The following is an 18,005-nucleotide window of genomic DNA, read 5'->3' on the forward strand; positions in this document are numbered from 1 at the left end:
TTTAATGTGAGAGAAACAGAGCACATTTGTAGACTATAAGGAGGGATTTAGATGAGGTAACAGATTTCATGACATGAAGACAGTAGTAGGTCATGATGGAGACTGCAGGAGAAAAGATAGACCTTGGATAGAAGCAGGGAAACCTCCCTTGAAAATGGAATTAGTAGAAGGGATGGTAGCAGTTAAATCTCATAATGGAATATCAGAAAAGTTGATGAAATTCTGCTTAAGTGGTCTTTAATTTACAAAATGGGAAATGGAGACATTTGCTGAAGGAGGGAAGAAAGTAGTGCCATATTATAATAATGAAGCTTGGACTGGACTACAATGAAAATAGGAGTGAGCACATCAGTTCTAGCTCAGTTTGAAGACATATTTTGAGGGGGGGATGCACAGTTTTTCTGTAGTGATGTTTGTACACTGAGATGGGTATACATTAATGGAGGGTTTGGAGTTTTTAAATGAGTGTACAGATATATATTGAGAGACTGAGGGGCACCTGGGTGCCTCAGTGAGTTAAGCGTCTGCTTCTGGCTCAGGTCATGATCCCAGAACCCTGGAATGGTTCATTTTACTGCTTCAGTTTGTCTTTTTTTTTTCTTTTTAAAGATTTTATTTATTTATTTGAGAGAGAGAGGGAGAGAGGGCACAGGAGCAAGGGGGAAGCACAGAGGGAGAAGCATACTCCCTGCTAAGCTCCATCAGCCAGACTCCCTGCTAAGCTCCATCGGCCAGGGAGTCTGCTTCTCCCTCTGTGCTTCCCCCTTGCTCCTGTGCCCTCTCTCCCTCTCTCTCTCTCAAATAAATAAATAAAATCTTTAAAAAGAAAAAAAAAAGACAAACTGAAGCAGTAAAATTGGAGAAAAGACAGAAAATAATAGAGACACAGAGAAAGGAAGTATGGTAATAAATTGGTGTATTAATCTCAAGATTTCAGAGGTTTAGTTTTATAGAAGATAACAAGGTTTTTGGAGGAAGTGATTGAAATGTAGTACAAGTAAATGTCACTGAAATTGTGAGGTCAACAAACTGAGGGTAAAGGCCACATGGTATAAAGGAAAAAAGTCACAGATTCTGACATCTATCTCTTAAGCTACACGACCTTGGGAAAATTACTTAATTCCGGTGGCCCTCAGTTTCCTAATAAGTGGAATTAAAGTGCTACTATAAACATTAATGAAATAGCATGTATTAGAGAGCCTAGCAAAAACCCAGCATGGAAGAGTTGTGTTATTATATTATTCTGTTTTCTTTTGTTTTGTTTTGTTTTACATTATTCTTTTTGTTGCTGTTATCATTTTTACTTTCGTCACAGTTAAATAGGTCAAGAACATGGGGGTTATCAGATTTTGAGTACAGAGGAGTCAAGAGTGAAAGTTGTCAATGAATACAAGGAGTTGATAGCAAGAAGAAAGATAGAAAATGGTAATGAGGATTGCTAGAGATGATGTCATTGGATAGCTTGGAACAAAAAAAACCTTATTTTAATGCTCTGGGGAAATCAGAAATAAAATTATATTTTTATTTTTCTTAAAGATTTATTTATTTATTTATTGAGAGAGAGAGGGAAAAAAAGCACGAGTGAGGAGAGGGACAGAGGGAGAGAAAGAATCCCCAGCAGTCTCCACACTCATTGCAGAGCCCGACACAGAGCTCAATCTCATGACCCTGAGATAATGACCTGAGCCGAAATCAAGAGTCAAGCTTAACCAACTGAACCACCCAGGCATGCCAGAAATAAAATTTTAAATAGTATCTTGTAGTAAGAGAATTCAAACCTCTCCCTGAATTTGTACCTAGAAAAGAAGAAGATGAAATAGCTTTCTATCAAGGGAGTGGAAATCTAGTGGAGAACGTTTAGAGTAGAATGGAATTCCAAAAGAATTGCATTTGGAATTTCCAAAAGAAAAAATACAAAGGGAGTAGTGGGAGGATGAGTAAGGAGAGAGGAAAGATACAGCAATCTTTCCTGTAGCAATCTTCCCAGCAATATGAGGATGAAAATATGGGAAAAAGAGAAATTCAGAGGGCCTACCAACTGGATGATCGCAGGGGTGACAGGCGTGAGGTGAGAGCATGCCCAGATGCCACATAGACACCGAAGTAAAATTATTTAGATGTTGGAGCTGGCTGACTCTTCTTTTGGTGATGAAAACTTGGGGATGTTAGAGACATAATCATGTCACATATAATGATTGAATCTGAGGATATAGGATATATCAGATATTTTTTAATTGTTTCAGAAATACTAGGATGGATAAGTGCAAATAACTAAAATTACATTTTAAAGGTAAATCTGAGTTTCTTACAACAAATGCTGGAGAGGATGTGGAGAAAGGGGATCCCTCCTACATTGTTGGTGGGAATGCAAGTTGGTACAGCCACTTTGGAAAACAGTGTGGAGGTCCCTTAAAAAGTTAAAAATTGAGCTACCCTATGATCCAGCAATTGCACTACTGGGTATTTACCCCAAAGATACAGATGTAGTGAAGAGAAGGGCCATCTGCACCCCAATGTTCATAGCAGCATTGTCCACAATAGCTAAATCGTGGAAGGAGCCGAGATGCCCTTCAACAGATGACTGGATTAAGAAGATGTGGTCCATATATACAATGGAATATTACTCAGCCATCAGAAAGAACAATTACCCAACATTTGCAGGAACATGGACAGGACTGGAGGAGATAATGCTAAGTGAAATAAGTCAAGCAGAGAAAGACAATTATCATATGGTTTCTCTCATCTATGGAACATAAGAACTAGAAAGATCAGTAGGAGAAGAAAGGGATAAAGAAAGGGGGGATAATCTGAAGGGGAAATGAACCATGAGAGACTATGGACTCTGAGAAACAAACTGAGGGCTTCAGAGGGGAGGGGGTTGGGGGAATGGGATAGGCTGGTGATGGGTAGTAAGGAGGGCACATATTGCATGGTGCACTGGGTGTTATATGCAACTAATGAATCATGGAACTTTACATCAAAAACCAGGGATGTACTGTATGGTGACTAACATAATATAATAAAAATATATTGTTACAAAAAATAAAGGTAAATCTGAGTGTCTTAAACCCAAGTTTTATTTAATTACAACTACCTCAAAAAAAATATAATGAAAATAGTGTAAAAACTTGCATATTTTCCTGAGATTTAAATTGGCTGGCTAAATTTCCTCATAAACTTTCATTTACATTTAAAAAATATTAGTCATTTCACAATCTTAGGCATATGAAAGTTGCATTTTAATGCTAGCACGATATTTGAAAGAGAATGAAAATAAAGCAAGCATCACAATATGTACTTTTTAGATAACACTTAAGACTTTAAATAGAAATGTAACCCGCAGCTGACAGATTGTCTTTGTCAGCCTTGAATAACATGTAGAGAGCAGGCTGCATAGGGTTCATAAATACATCTGGAGGCCTGCTCTTTGCCTGCCTGCTGTGTGGAAGTCTTTATGACTGGCAGTTCTACTGGCAGTTCTACAAGCATCAGAATGGAAACAATAGACCATCATCTGGATATTATAGTCACTTATTAAAATCTCAGCCATTTGCATTCTTTTTAAAACACCATTTTAAAGATATTCAGTGGTAATTGGAGCATAAAATTTTAAGGTTTCTATAATGATATAAATCAGCTATAGTAATGGTTAAATTGTTCATTTGGAAATTATTTTGTAACCAAGTAGTGGCATAAATAAAACAGATTAATAGTGTCATTTATAATAAATTATAGATTTAGTTTATTAACTAAAATTTTAAATGCAACAATTACTTAATGCTACGGAGAAATATATACACTCAAATTTGACAAATTAGTATCTACACCTTTCAAAACGGGGATTTTTCCACCCTTTGGCCTAAAGCAGCCAGCAACTGGCTTAGGTTTTTATATAAATCGGCATTTTCTGGGCTCACAGAACCCAACTCATCTTGTAGGCATTACAGTTCTTTACTGCCACAGTGGAGAACAAAGAGAACTGGAAGCAAGCACAGCGACTTGATATTTGGCTCAAGAACAGTAACTCCCAAACACTTAACTAAACTTTTCTTAGGCCTTTTCAGAAGGTGTGAGACTGGTCAGTACAATGACATTTAGCCAACAAGGGATTGTTTCCTCTATTTTATAGAAACCCTAGGAATTCTTCCCAGTAACATAAACTGTCTCATAAAAAATCAACAATCGTGCTGATTATCTTGTCAAAAACAGTGAGTACATCCAATAGAAGAAACACACACACACACACACACACACACACACACACACACCATGAGATGATAGACTCATTTAGTTTAGCAATTAATTTTTTTTTCTTTCATTTCATGGCACATCTATGCAGCCTTCCAGATTCTCTGAAAATATTTTGGGTAAAGAAAGAAAGAGAAGATTGTTCCCCATTCTTCATTTAACCTTTCCCTGATCAAACCATAATAAACACACTCATATGGCTATTGCATACGATACTGCTCCATACAAGCACCAGCCATCATGTATCTTTCTATAGCTCACTCTAACTTCATATCCCATATGTTGGTTCAAAAAATAATACAGATTTCATGATTCCAAGGACTTCAAAAAGATTTACAGAAGGATTTTCAAATACTAATTTAATCAGGACTGTAGAGCACCATCATCTCTCACTGGATTATGACATTAGCTTTTTAACTTGTCTCTCTGCTTCCATTCTTCCCCTCCTATGGTTTGAAGCAACCAGAGCGAGCTTTTAACATCTGTCAGATCATATCTCAAAATTCTTAGAGGAACTCTCATCTAACAGTAAAAGCCCAAATCCTTAAATAGCCTGTGGGCTTTGCAGAGTTCCTGTCGTTATCTCCTATTCCTTCCCTTTCACTTGACTTGGTCCAAGCACACTAACATCCTTGATGTTTTTGAGCATTTCAGACACACTCCCACCTAGGAATGTTTGCAGTGGCTGCTTCTTCTGTGGGGAAAATGCTTCTCCCAGATGTGGGGATGGCTCATCCCTTCTTTCCTTCAGATTACTCTGATAACACCTTTTCAATGAGAGACTCTGTGAACACATTACAGTTGACTCTCGAGCAACACGGGTTTGAACTCTGCGGGTCCGCGTATACACAGATTTTTTTGATAAACACAGAGAGTGCTGTAAATATGTTTTCTTTCTTACGATTTTTCTTAATAACAATTTCTTTTGTCTAGCTTATTTTGTGGTAAAAATACAGTGTATAATACATATAACATACAAAATGTATGTTAATCAAGTATTTATGTTATAAGTAAGGCTTCTGGTCAACAGTGGGTTATTAGTAAAGTTTTAGGAGAGTCAAAATTTGTACACAGATTTTCAACGGCTTGGGGGATCAGTGCTCCTAACCCCGTGTTGTTCAAGGGTCACCTGTATTTAAAATTGCAACCTCATTCTCTGGAATTCTTTATCTTACTTAACTTTTCTTCGTAGGAAGTATCATTTTCTAACAGATTTCCAGTTTAATTGTTTATTTATTTTTATTTTCTGCTTCTACACACTCTAATGAAAGCTCCACCAGAAGGGGTACTTTGTTATGTGTTCATTGCTATGTCTTCAACACCTGGAACAGTGCCTGGCACATAGATTCTGCCTAGTAAGTATTTGTAAAAACGTGGAACTCAGAGGCCTATTTTCAGGATTGTAGTTATAGAGGAATTTCTCATACAAAAGGAAACTTTGTAGGGATGTAGTAAGCAATTGTTACTTGTTTACATTTTTATATTTTTTATAAAACCAAGATGAATTTATTATTTATTTTTTTAATAATTTTTTAAAAGATTTATTTTATTTATTTTTGAGAGAGATTGAGAAGGGGGCAGAGAAGGGAAGAGAGAGAATCTCAAGCAGACTCTCTGCTGAGCACAGAGCCCCACGCAGGGCTGGCTCTCTGACACTGAGATCATGACCTGAGACAAAACCAAGAGTCAGACTCTCAACCGACTGAGCCCCCAAACCAAGATGAATTTAATAAGACTCATGAAATTTAGGTTAGGCATGGCATGCTTTTATGCATGTTTTAATCTTAAAACTAGCATGATACTTCAATTATACAGAAAAGGAGAAAAACACAATCAATGCCTGTAGAGTCAACATTAAATTTTACTCTCAGATCTTGGGGAATTTTGCCATATTTGTTCCTCATAACGTGTTACAAAATAAAATATTACAGATATAATTTAAACTTCTTGAAACACCCACTGATTCCATTTCTTTCTTACCACATCCCTAGATTGACTACTATCCTAAACTTGGTGTTTGGAAATCCCATGAATCCATATACATAAGAACATATAGGTGGCTCCACATATATTATATAATATTGTTTTATATAATTACAAAATTATGTATGTAAAGCCGTAATTTAATTTATATTCTTAACTTGCTTTCTCCCTCTGCCATAATTATATTGGTGGGATATTCATCTGGTAATATTTATAATTCTATATATTTAATTTTAATTGCTATATAGTATTTAATATTATATTAAAATGTTTTTATTCATTCTCCTATTGATGAAAATTTAGGTTGTTTCTAATTATTTTCCTGTTATATACTGTTGCAATTAATTTTTTGTACACTCATCATTGTGAACATGTGTTAGTTTCTCTAATGTATCTAAACATAGAATTTTTACATCAAAGCTTACACACATTTTCAACTTTATTAGATGCTACTAAATTATCCTCCAAAGTGGTTATAGCAATTTATATACATAGAATTAAGGTTGAACTTTTTTCTCCAGATCTTTGGCATGGCTTGTTATTGTCAATTTTTTTTTCTAGTTGACATGTGAAATGATGTCTAGCAGTTGCTTTATTTGTGTTCCCTGATTAGTCATGTGGTTAAGAGTCTTTCCATTATTGATTTACTGTCTAGGTTTTCTCTTCAATGAATTATTTGTTCAATAGCCTTCAACCAATGTCCACTAGAGTAGTTTTTTTTTCTTGTAGATTTGTGTTTTTCATAAATTTTGTATATAAAATTTTTGAAAGTCTTTGTTAGTGTGACTACGTATACCAAACCATTTTCAAGAATGGAAAGGTGTACTCCTTTTTTTTTTTTTAAAAGATTTTATTTATTTATTTGGGAGAGAGAGAGAGTGAGAGAGAGCACAAGCAGGGGAAGCAACAGAGGGAGAGGGAGAAGCAGGCTCTCTGCTGAGCAAGGAACAGGATGTGGGGCTCAGTCCCAGGACTCTGGGATCATGACCTGAGCTGAAGGCAGACGCTTAACGACTGAGCCACTAGGAGCCCCTGGAAGGGTGTACTCTTAATAATTATGTCGAACTAACAGAAGAAAACCGAATTATCTTGGACAAACTGGTTTGTATGGTTACTCTAGTTGTAACCATTGACATCTGTAGCTTCTTTTTAAACTTTGCTTATGACGTATTTCACTGAACTGATGATTTATATGCAATCAAATTTATCATGTTTAAAGCCAGTCACAAAAAGACAAATGCTGTGTGACTGTACTTATATGAGGTACCAGGAATAGCCACATTTAAAAGACAAAGTAGGGACTGAGAGAAGAGGGTAACGGAGTTATTGTTTAACTATTAGTGTTAACTGAATACAGTTTCAGTTTTGCAAGATGAAAAGAGTTTTGGAGATGGATGGTGGTGAAGGTGATTCACAACAGTGTGAATGTATTTAATGCCACAGAACTATGCATTTAAAATGAGGGGCACCTGGGTGGCTCAGTCAGTTAAGCATCTGCCTTAGGCTCAGGTCTTGACCTCAGGGTCCTGAGAGTGAGCCCTGAGTCTTCCTTGCCTTGGGCTCTCTGCTCAGGAGGACTCTGCTTTCCCCTCTACCTCTGTGTGCTCGCTCTCTCACTCTCTCTCAAGTAAATAAACAAATTCTTTAAAAAATAGTTAAAATGGTAAATTTTATTTTATGTATATTTTACTACAATTAAAAAATATGAAATAAGAATCAATAAATTAGTATAAAGAAAAAAATCACTATTTTGATAGTAATTGATTACATTTATTGTATCTTAGGCATTTCTTCTTTTGTAAGTGCCTAGAGTTTTTAAGGGTTGTAGGTTTTTTTTTGGTTGTTTTAATGACTGAGAATCTTCATTTTGCACTAATACTTGATGGTAGTTTAGCCGAATGTAAAATGTTTAGTGGATGATATTTTTCTTTGGCACTTCCCCTGTATTCAGCTTAATGACCAGTTCTTTATGTGAAATATTTTCTTTTTGATAACTTTATATTTTCCTTTTCACCTTGACCTTCTACAGGTTTATCTCAATGTTCATTAGTTCAGATTTAGCTTAATTTAATGTGCTTATTGATTAAATTTCACTTCAATCTGAGGATTTAGGTCTTTTTATAGTTTTGGAAAATATTCTGCAATTATTTCTTTAGAATAAAATAGTTTCTCCATTAGTTCTTTATGGAATCCCAATTAGATAATGTGAATTCTCTTAATTGATCCTACAGTTCTCATAGTTGCTTTTTCTCTATAATAAAAATATGGGTAAATATTTTTGGACTAATTTTTCAATTAAATTTGCTCTTGATTATGTAGAATTTATTATAATTTTTAAATATTTTTATAGAGAATATGTCTTTAATTTCTAATATTTCTGGTTGATTTTACATATTCATATTTTATTTTATATCTTATGGGTTTTTAAATTTTGTTTTTAATAAGTGTTTTTCTTTATTTTTCTGATCAAAGCACTCTTTTGAAAACTTCTTTGTAGTGCTCCATAAGATTATTTTCATGTATTAACTTTCTTGGCTACCTTTCTTAGCATATAGTTTTTTATATCTAATTGAATTTTGAGATTTTGAGGTATTGATCCATGGGGGTAAAAGTTTCTGAGTTTAAGTTTTATTTTGTGCAAACTTGCTTTCTCTTTATTTCCATCTATAAGATTTTTGTGTTTTGTTTTTGCTTGTAATTCTTCCTGGGGAACTTACTGAGGTATTATCTTACATATTGCTATTTTGTTTCTTCTGCTTTATTGTAATATGGAGAAATCTCAAGATCTGGTAATATAAATAGTGGGTAGTAAGTTGAATTCCTGGGTCATGAGGTGGTGTCTCTTTCTTCTCACAGTCCTAGATATAAAGATTCCCTTGAAAATATAACCCAAGGCAGTTTTTTTTTTCAAGGTCCCCTTGTATGAATAAGGAGTCCCATCTAGTCTCATCTAGTCACTGGTCAAGCAGGTTGTTTGACCCTTGTCTTCTCTCTTGTATGGATGGAGGATTTTTAGCTTTGATGCCGCACCGTTACCAAACTATTGAGCTGCACTGTCCACTTCCATTCTTGAATCCACTGGGACCATGATTATCTCCCAGGTCACTACTTTGTACTGATATTTTAGATCCATTTTTCATTTGATTATTACTTTGAGTTTTATTGCCATTGTTGTGTGCTTTGAGCAGAAGCAATGTATCTAACCATGCACTTCATATCTTGACCAGAATCATTCATTAGTATTATAATTCAAAATAGTTATAAATGTAAGGAATGGAAATAAAGATTGTAATCTTATCTCTAAGATATGAAAGATATTATGGAATAATTTAAGGGCTAAATTAGTTTCCAAATGCAGGGATTCATTGACATCTTTTCTTGAACATTACATTATTCTAATCATTATAGTTTTGTTTTGTTTAATTGCATCATCTTTCTTCTGGAGGCTTTAGTTAAAAGCAGATACCAGCAGATGAGGAATAAAGTGAAGTAGATCTGTCAGTGGACATTTTTAAAATTATTTATTTATTTATTTTAAATATTTTATTTCTTTTTTGTCAAGGGGAGAGAGAGAGCACAAGCAGGGGGAGCAGCAGGAAGAACAGGCAGAGGGAGAAGCAGGCTCACTGCCAAGTAAGGAGCCCGACACGGGACCTGATCCCAGGGTCTTGCGATCATGACCTGATCCAAAGGCAGACACTTAAGTGACTGAGCCACCCAGGTGTTCCAGACATTTTTTAAAAATATATATTTTTTCATTTAATTCATTGGAGATAGCTTTTAATATTAGGCATCAGACCCTACTCCTATCCCCAAAATATATTGTGTCCTTTATGTACAAAGAGGAATGGAATATATATTGATTTAGAACAAAATATTAGGGCATTTCCAAAAAACATTCCAAAATTCCCACAAGATTTAGCTCTTAGGAAATCAAACCACTGTGACAATGAGCCATCTATTGTTGCTTTAACTGACCCAGTTTTCCTGTGGAGACATTCATCAATTGGTGAAAGAGATGATGTTGCTTGTCAGTTAAATATAAACTTTAGTGAAATAACATAGAATATAAAGAGAAAAACTGCATAGTCAAAATTTAAAAGGTCAGTTGTGAGCGTCTAGTAATCCAAACTGATTTGTTGCTGTTTCTGTTATCTTTAGTGAATTGAAAAATATATATTCTTTGAGACATAGTAACAGAGAAAAGTCTAGTATAAAAGATAACATCAGTTTGTAAAGGAGATAAAGTAGAGTATGTCTAAGTTGCTATTTTCTGCTGACCATGCCATAGCTTGAAATGTTATGTAATTCTAGGATAGCTAATATTTATTAAGTATTTAATATCAGGTATTTTGCTAATGCTGTTCATGTATTATCTTACTTAATCTTCTGAACAATCCAGTGAGGTAGGTATAATATTTATTCCAATTTTAGATGTGAGAATACTGGAACTTAGAGAGGATGGTTTACTAACCCATGAATGTACACAGTTTTCAGATTATAGATTCAGTGTTTAACTCAGGTTTGTTTCAACTTAACCATTATTCTAAATTGTGTCTCAATAATTTAATATATTCAGAGTAGATAAAAGAACAAAAATGGTAATATGAAATATCATCATTTAAGCATTAAGGCCAGTTTAAAAAAAAAATAAAACTTGAAAGCAGGAAGTTCTCCAAAACCGATGGAAACATGTCAGCTTTAAGTGGCTCCTACTAACCAAATGTAGGTTCATTTGAGCATCAAGAACTATTATTATCATTTCAGCTTTATAAAAGGTGAGGAAGAAAAGAATTAACACTATTCTTTTTTTTAAAGATTTTATTTATTTATTTGAGAGAGAGAGAGAGCAGAAGCAGGAGGAGGGGCAGAGGGAGAGGGAGAAACAGAATCCCCACTGAGCAGCGAGCCCAGTGCAGGGGCTCAATCCCAGGGTCCTGTGATCATGATCTGAGCCAAAGGCAACTGCTTAACCAACTGAGCCAATTAGGCACCCCTAAAACTTTTTTTTATAGAAGAATGCCAACTAATAAACGTCAAAGGAATGATAGAAATAGAAATCACTGTGTGCAAGGATCATTGTAGTAATCAATTCAGGTAAGGGTTATCAATGAAAACTACAATCATCAGTTGAAAGATGTTGGGTATAGAATACTTAAGCTAGGTCAAGGTATTACCCTGGAGACTGCTTGTTAATTATAAAGGAAAATCATTCTTTGCAATGGAGAAATCTGATGGACATGACCAAGTGATCAAATGTAATATCACCAACAGTAAGAAAATAACAATTTGTACCTCCTAATAAGATGCAGGGAAGTACACAATATCAATTATGAAATATATTTGCCAAAAAATTTTTAATGTGTATATAATTAAGAAACAAAGAATTAAACAATTCTAGACTGTGGAACAACCTACTAAACAATTTGACTAGACTGGGTGCCTGGGTGGCGCAGTCGTTAAGCGTCTGCCTTCGGCTCAGGGCGTGATCCTAGCATTCTGGGATCGAGCCCCACATCAGGCTCCTCCTCTAGGAGCCTGCTTCTTCCTCTCCCACTCCCCCTGTTTGTGTTCCCTCTCTCACTGGCTGTCTCTCTCTGTCAAATAAATAAATAAAATCTTTAAAAAAAAAAAAATTTTACTAGACTAAAAAAAAAGGTCAGTGTCACGAATTGAAAAAAAGAAGGAGGAGGAGAAGGGAAAAGGAAGAGAAGGAGGAGGAAGAGGAAGAAGAGGAAGAAGAAAGAATTGAAGGAGAAGGAAGAGGAGGAAGATAAAGAAGAAAAAAAGAAAAAGAGTAGACAGTTCTGGGAGACTAAAGAGATGTGGTAATTTGTCATGACTGGATATCAGATTAAAGTTGTCCATTGCCCCAATTTAAGGGGTGATGGACAAATTTGAATGTGAACTATATATTAGGTAATATATCTGAATCAATGCTAATATTTTGGTTGTGATAATGGTATTATTCTTATTCTTAACAGATACATGGTAAAATGTGAAAAATGATGTCTGCATCTTACTTTTGAATGGATCAAAAAAGGTGCATTTATTTTTATGGCTGCATAATATTCCATTATATATGTATAGTATATAATTACATATATATACACACATATATGTATATATGACATATTTATTCATAATAAAGAATGAAATCTTGCTATTTGCAACATGGATGGAGCCAGAGAGTATCATGCTAAGTAAAATAAATCAGAGAAAGACAAATACCATATGATTTCACTTATATGTGGAATTTAAGAAACAAAACAAAGAGCAAAGGGGTAAAAAAAATGAGAGAGAGAAACCAAGAAATAGACTCTTAACTATAGAGAACAAACTGATGGTTCCCAGAGGGAAGGGTTATGTGGGGATGGGTGAAAAAAGTGTTGGGGATTAAGGAGTGCACTTGCCATGATGAGCACTGGGGGATGTTTGGAAGTGTTGCATCAAGTGTTGCATCACCTGAAACTAATATTACACTGTATGTTAACTAACTGGCATTTAAATGAAAACTTTTATAAAAGGTGCAACTAGGTAAGGGTATATGTGTGTTTATTGTACTATTCTTTTCAATTTTTACATGGGTTTGAAATTTTGCAAAAAAAAAAAAAAAAGAAAGTTGGAGAAAACTAAAGCTTCATTTATTTGTGCAGTTGATTCTATCAATTAATTTGACTGCATTAATGATTGAATGTAATAATGGTGGAGAGTATGTGTGAAAAGCTACTTAAATTGTAAAAATTTGTCTCTACTCAGTAGTCTCTCTCCAACAATTTTCTTTTTCTTGTTTTTTACTTTTTATTCCCTCCCTTCCTTCCTTCCTGCCTTTTTTTTTTCTTGTCTTGTCTTGTCTTGTCTTGTCTTGTCTTGTCTTGTCTTACTTCCTTTCTTTTTTTAATGTAGGAAGAAATATGGACACATACTCACTTACTCAAAGCAACATATTTCCAGGCCATGTATCACCTTTTCTGTGGTAACTGCAGGAAGTTTCTTCCTACCTTATTAGTCAAACTTGGCTAATGCAAGGCAATCTTAAAACTTTGACATTTAGACTTGGCAAATGCAGAATTCTCTTAAATATATACTTAGAAATAGCAGATGGAAACTTTATGGTTTCCTAGGTTATTCAAGAAGCAGGCCATTTATCACTTAGGGTTTAATTTTTAAAAGCCACAGTAAAGCTATTGAAACAGTTCCACTTAAGTAAGCATACATTTTAATTAGAAAATGTTTGTGCTTCATTCTAGTTTAATTTTCTTATGTTTCTGGTTTAAATCATATACTAAGGCAATAATTGCTATCACTTACTGAATATCTGTTATGTGTCAAACACTCTTAAAAACTTTCTATATTATTTGAAATCCAAAAATTTACTACCCAATGTAGCTATTATTCTCCCACTTTAAGAAAATGAGGAAACAGACTCTGAGATGTTAGGTGTCTTGCCCAGAGCCCTACAACTTGCTTGGTGTTTAGGTTGGGCTTCACACTGGTCTGTCTTGCTCCAAAGCCTCTTCCCTATCTACTACCACAGAATGTCTCCTTGATGGAAGGTATCACTTCATATAATCGAAAATGTAAAGCTTCCAAGAATAAAAATCAGGGGTTTATGTATGTATGCAGATATTCATGACCTACTATCTGGTGACATCAGGTAATAAAAAAATTACATTTTTTAATTTAAAACTTCTCCTCCTGCTTTTTTCAAAGTAAATAGCTAGAGAGTAATTAAAAAACAAATAAGACATGCCCCCTTCCTTCAATGAAACTTCCAGATAAAGAACTTAATTTTTAAAAAGTACAAGGACACCCGTAGCAGAAATGACCCCCTGACCAACACAATTAATTTTTTTTTTCTGTTATATAGAATTGACACTGGGAAATGGTGTCTAGCCAAAGACTCCATTTCCCAGACCCCTTTGCATCATGGCGTGGTTGAGTTCTCATGAATGGAAAGCAAACAAAATTGATGTGTTTTATTTTTATGACATAGTTTTTAAAAGTTAATGTGTTTTTCCATACTCTTTCTCTACTGAAATCTGGATGGTAGAACCACAAAATGAAAGGAACCTAGATTCATAAACAACTATATGAAGGAAAGCTAATACAGATTAGAGCACTTGTCTGTCTGTTACATGAGAAAAATAAACTTCTATTGGATTAAGGTATTGAAATTTTAGCATTTTTTTGGTTACAGCAATTAATGTTGCCCCAATACTAATAATAATGCAAGTTGGTAGCTTGACATTAGACTTTTGCAACAAAAACATATAATATGCAGTACTGGCTTAACATTTTGGGAATAAAGAGATAAAAAAAATATGGAGGCCCTATTATATGGGATCAACATCTTTGGCAAATTATTCCCTCTTCTTACTACCAAGACAGACCAGGTACCCACAGAATGTGTAATTTTAAAGGAAGAAGTTAGAAAAAACCAGTAAGTTATTGTGTATTAGTTATTTACTGTGGGTACTAAGAAGGTACTAGAAAAAGAGATGAGTTCAGTCACATATTAACTGGTTTAAGAGGGAGGATGAAAGAGAATCAAGGAAACTCAGGTGTTTTGATCTTTTAGGATTGGAAAAGTAATCTGCATTTGGATCCCCAAACAGCCTAAAATAAGCTTGATAAAAGTATTGTGCTATCAAAGCATATTACAAGGTCTCACTTAGAGTTTCCACCAACCTGTGGCAGAGATTAGAGTGAGATGTTTCCTTCCAGTCCAAGCCTGTTGTTTCAGGTGGCTCAGGATGGTGTTTATCATAGAATTGAAAAGATGTGTTTAGGGTGAAGAAGCCAGGAAAAAAGTCATCTTGGGAATTATGTCTGATAAATAGACTACTGGCAAATGAAAATCACTGTAAGCAAATTGATTAGAAACCTATTAAGCTTTGTAATTGTATTGCTAGAGCTACATGTCCAACCTGAGAAACCCTTTGAAATTTTGCCATGGAAAATAATGGACCAGAAGGAATCATTCAAAAGACATTGGTCAGGCTCCAGGTAGAACAGAGGTAAAGGAGTTTGTCCCAGAAATCAGGATATCTGTGAGTACATTGGGAGGTCCCAAGAAGGGTATCTTTACAATGCCTGACCAGCAAGATTTTTTCATTCTTATGAACTACTCAAAGCTGAATGTTTTCTACTTTTTCTTTCAAAAAGACAGGTTTTAATGCAGATATTTTACCTTTGCTTTACCACGGTATTTCAGGTAAGGAACAGGAGACAGATAAACTTGTCTTTTTAATTTATAATTTAGTGGATCATAAGGAATAACAATTGGACCAATTGACTAGGAGACTAGAACTGTGTTTGGCATCCTAGAGTTTGAGCTAGATAAGGTCATTAGACTTTGGGTTATCTCCCTTGAGGAGAGATAAGTTTGTCCTATGTGTGAAAGAACGGTACAGAGAGGCATAATGTTGCATATTATGCCAGCTTCTCTGAATTTTGTGCTCTTCCAGTCAAGCACATATCCCATGACCTGATGCGAGACTTAACGTTCACAATTAGGTCCCGGTTATTAATTCCTGATTGGATACAGTTCACTAATTAGTAATCACAAATCTTCTTGATTAAATAATAAATTTCCATAGGATAGAGTTGTCATTAGGAAGGACCTTTTTTTAAAAAAAGATTTTATTTATTTATTTGAGAGAGAGAGACCACATGCATGCACATAAGTGGGGGGGGGAGGGGCAGAGGGAGTGTGAGCAGCAGACTCCCCGCTGAGCAGAGAGCTCCATCCCAGGACCCTGAGATCATGACCTGAATTGAAGGCAGACGCTTAACCAACTGAGCCACTGAGGCATCCCATGGAAGGACCATTTTTATATGCCCATATCAACACTAGAAATTATTAGTATTTTTATTTCTTGCTTGCCAATCTGATGGATAATAAAGGATATCTTATTATTCTTTTATAATATGCTGTTCTGATTACTAGTGAAATGTATACATAATGGCCATTTGCAGTTATTTCCTGTGAATTGCCTTGTTGCATAGCAGATACCATTTATGTGCCATTTCTGAGCTATTTTATCTAATATCTCCTGATACCTTGACATTTGTTCTGTCCTAGCTAATACTGAGTGACCAACTCTGTATGGGCTCTCACTGCTTCATGTGAGCACTTGACAGTTCCTCACCTCATGCCTATTCCACATGACCCTCAGCTCCCACCTCATAAAATCTGTTTGACACTTATATCTGCACAACCCAGTAGTCAGGAAGTTAAAGCCTCTTAGGGCAAAACTTTCACTAATGTGAAACAGAGCTAGCTGGAAAGAAATACCAGGAATGGCTCAGGAACATAGCTTCGCAATGAGATTGTGGAGCTGGATAACTCACCATTCTGAAGGCAACCGGAACTCCACCGCAGGTGGCAAATGCATAATCCCTGGGATGCAGTGGTCTCACAATTCTTAAGGATTTCAACTCTGGTTAATTGGTGAAGGGTAATATTGGGATGGGCAATGTCTAGGTAGACTAGAATAGTAGAGAGGCAATGCAAATTATAAAGATTACAGCTACTGTTATAAAAACTATGAGAGAGAGAGCAAGAGGAAGACAGTGCTGAAAATAAGGCCTAATACTTAATTATAAGAATGTTCAGAGCTACAAAACAGATCTAATATGCAGCTTCCAAAAGTCTTTTATGTAAAAGTCAGACACTGGTTAAGATAAAGACATCTTAAGCCTGGGATGGGAACATTCGATTGAATGAGCCTGAGAATATTGAGCATATGATTCCTGTGAAAATTAGAAGCCAGCAGGGGTATCTCCTGCTGCTTGCCAGAAAACTGCCTTTTTCTTGTCTAGAGGTCAGGTAATGACCTTCCCTGAAAGCAAGTACTTGTAATATGTAGTTCACCACCCTTAAAACCTTCAGGCTGGTAATCAAGATTAGGTCTCAGCAAAGTCTGAGCAGGAAAATATAGTCCCTGCTCCAGGAGAAATAGCCTATACACAAACATGTTGAAATACCTGTAATGTAAGCCAGCAAAGACCAGGGAAAAGCATGTACGTAGGATATTAAGGAGGTTGAGGCCAAGGGGGTGGATTGTTAGGATAAAGAAGATTTTATTGATTTGGGGATACTCACCTGTGATTTGGACTTTAATGTTTTGGCAGTACTTGGACTTAGTCACAACACTGTATTGGGATGCTTCCTAGAAACTTGGGCATATGCTAGCCACACACTGTTCTCATACCCAATTCCCTGTACTACCAGTAAACTAGGGGCTCATAAACTTTTGTTTTTTAAATTTTGTCTCAGTTTTGCTCTCTGGGAAAACAAGGCTAAGATAAGTTGTTTGCTTTGTGTTATATTACGGATTTATATTTTGCACTTTGCATTTATATTATGTCTATGAATTATAATATATGTAGCCTATAATATATGCTATATATTTCGTATGTTTCAATATATTTATTTATTTTTCGTTTTTTGCTATATATGGTACAAATATTTATCTTCCAGTTTTTATCTCTTAACTTTATTTGTGGTGACATTTACCATATACATATTTTTTACTTATTATATAGACAAATTATGCCAATTTTTCTTGAACAGATTCGGAGACAATGTATTACTTAACAAGTCTTTTCCATCCTAGGGAGAGGGAAAGGAGGGAAAGGAAGATTAGAACTCTATTTAGCTGTTCTTTCTCCTATCTGCTTGATGGCTACTGGTCTCCATATAATGTAGCTTAAGGCATTGTTTTTCTCATTTGTCTTATTGATGATCATATCAACTGACTTATTGT

The sequence above is a fragment of the Ursus maritimus genome, unplaced genomic scaffold (genome assembly GCF_017311325.1).
Source record: "Ursus maritimus isolate PB19 unplaced genomic scaffold, ASM1731132v1 scaffold_12, whole genome shotgun sequence".
Classification (NCBI taxonomy): Eukaryota; Metazoa; Chordata; class Mammalia; order Carnivora; family Ursidae; genus Ursus; species Ursus maritimus.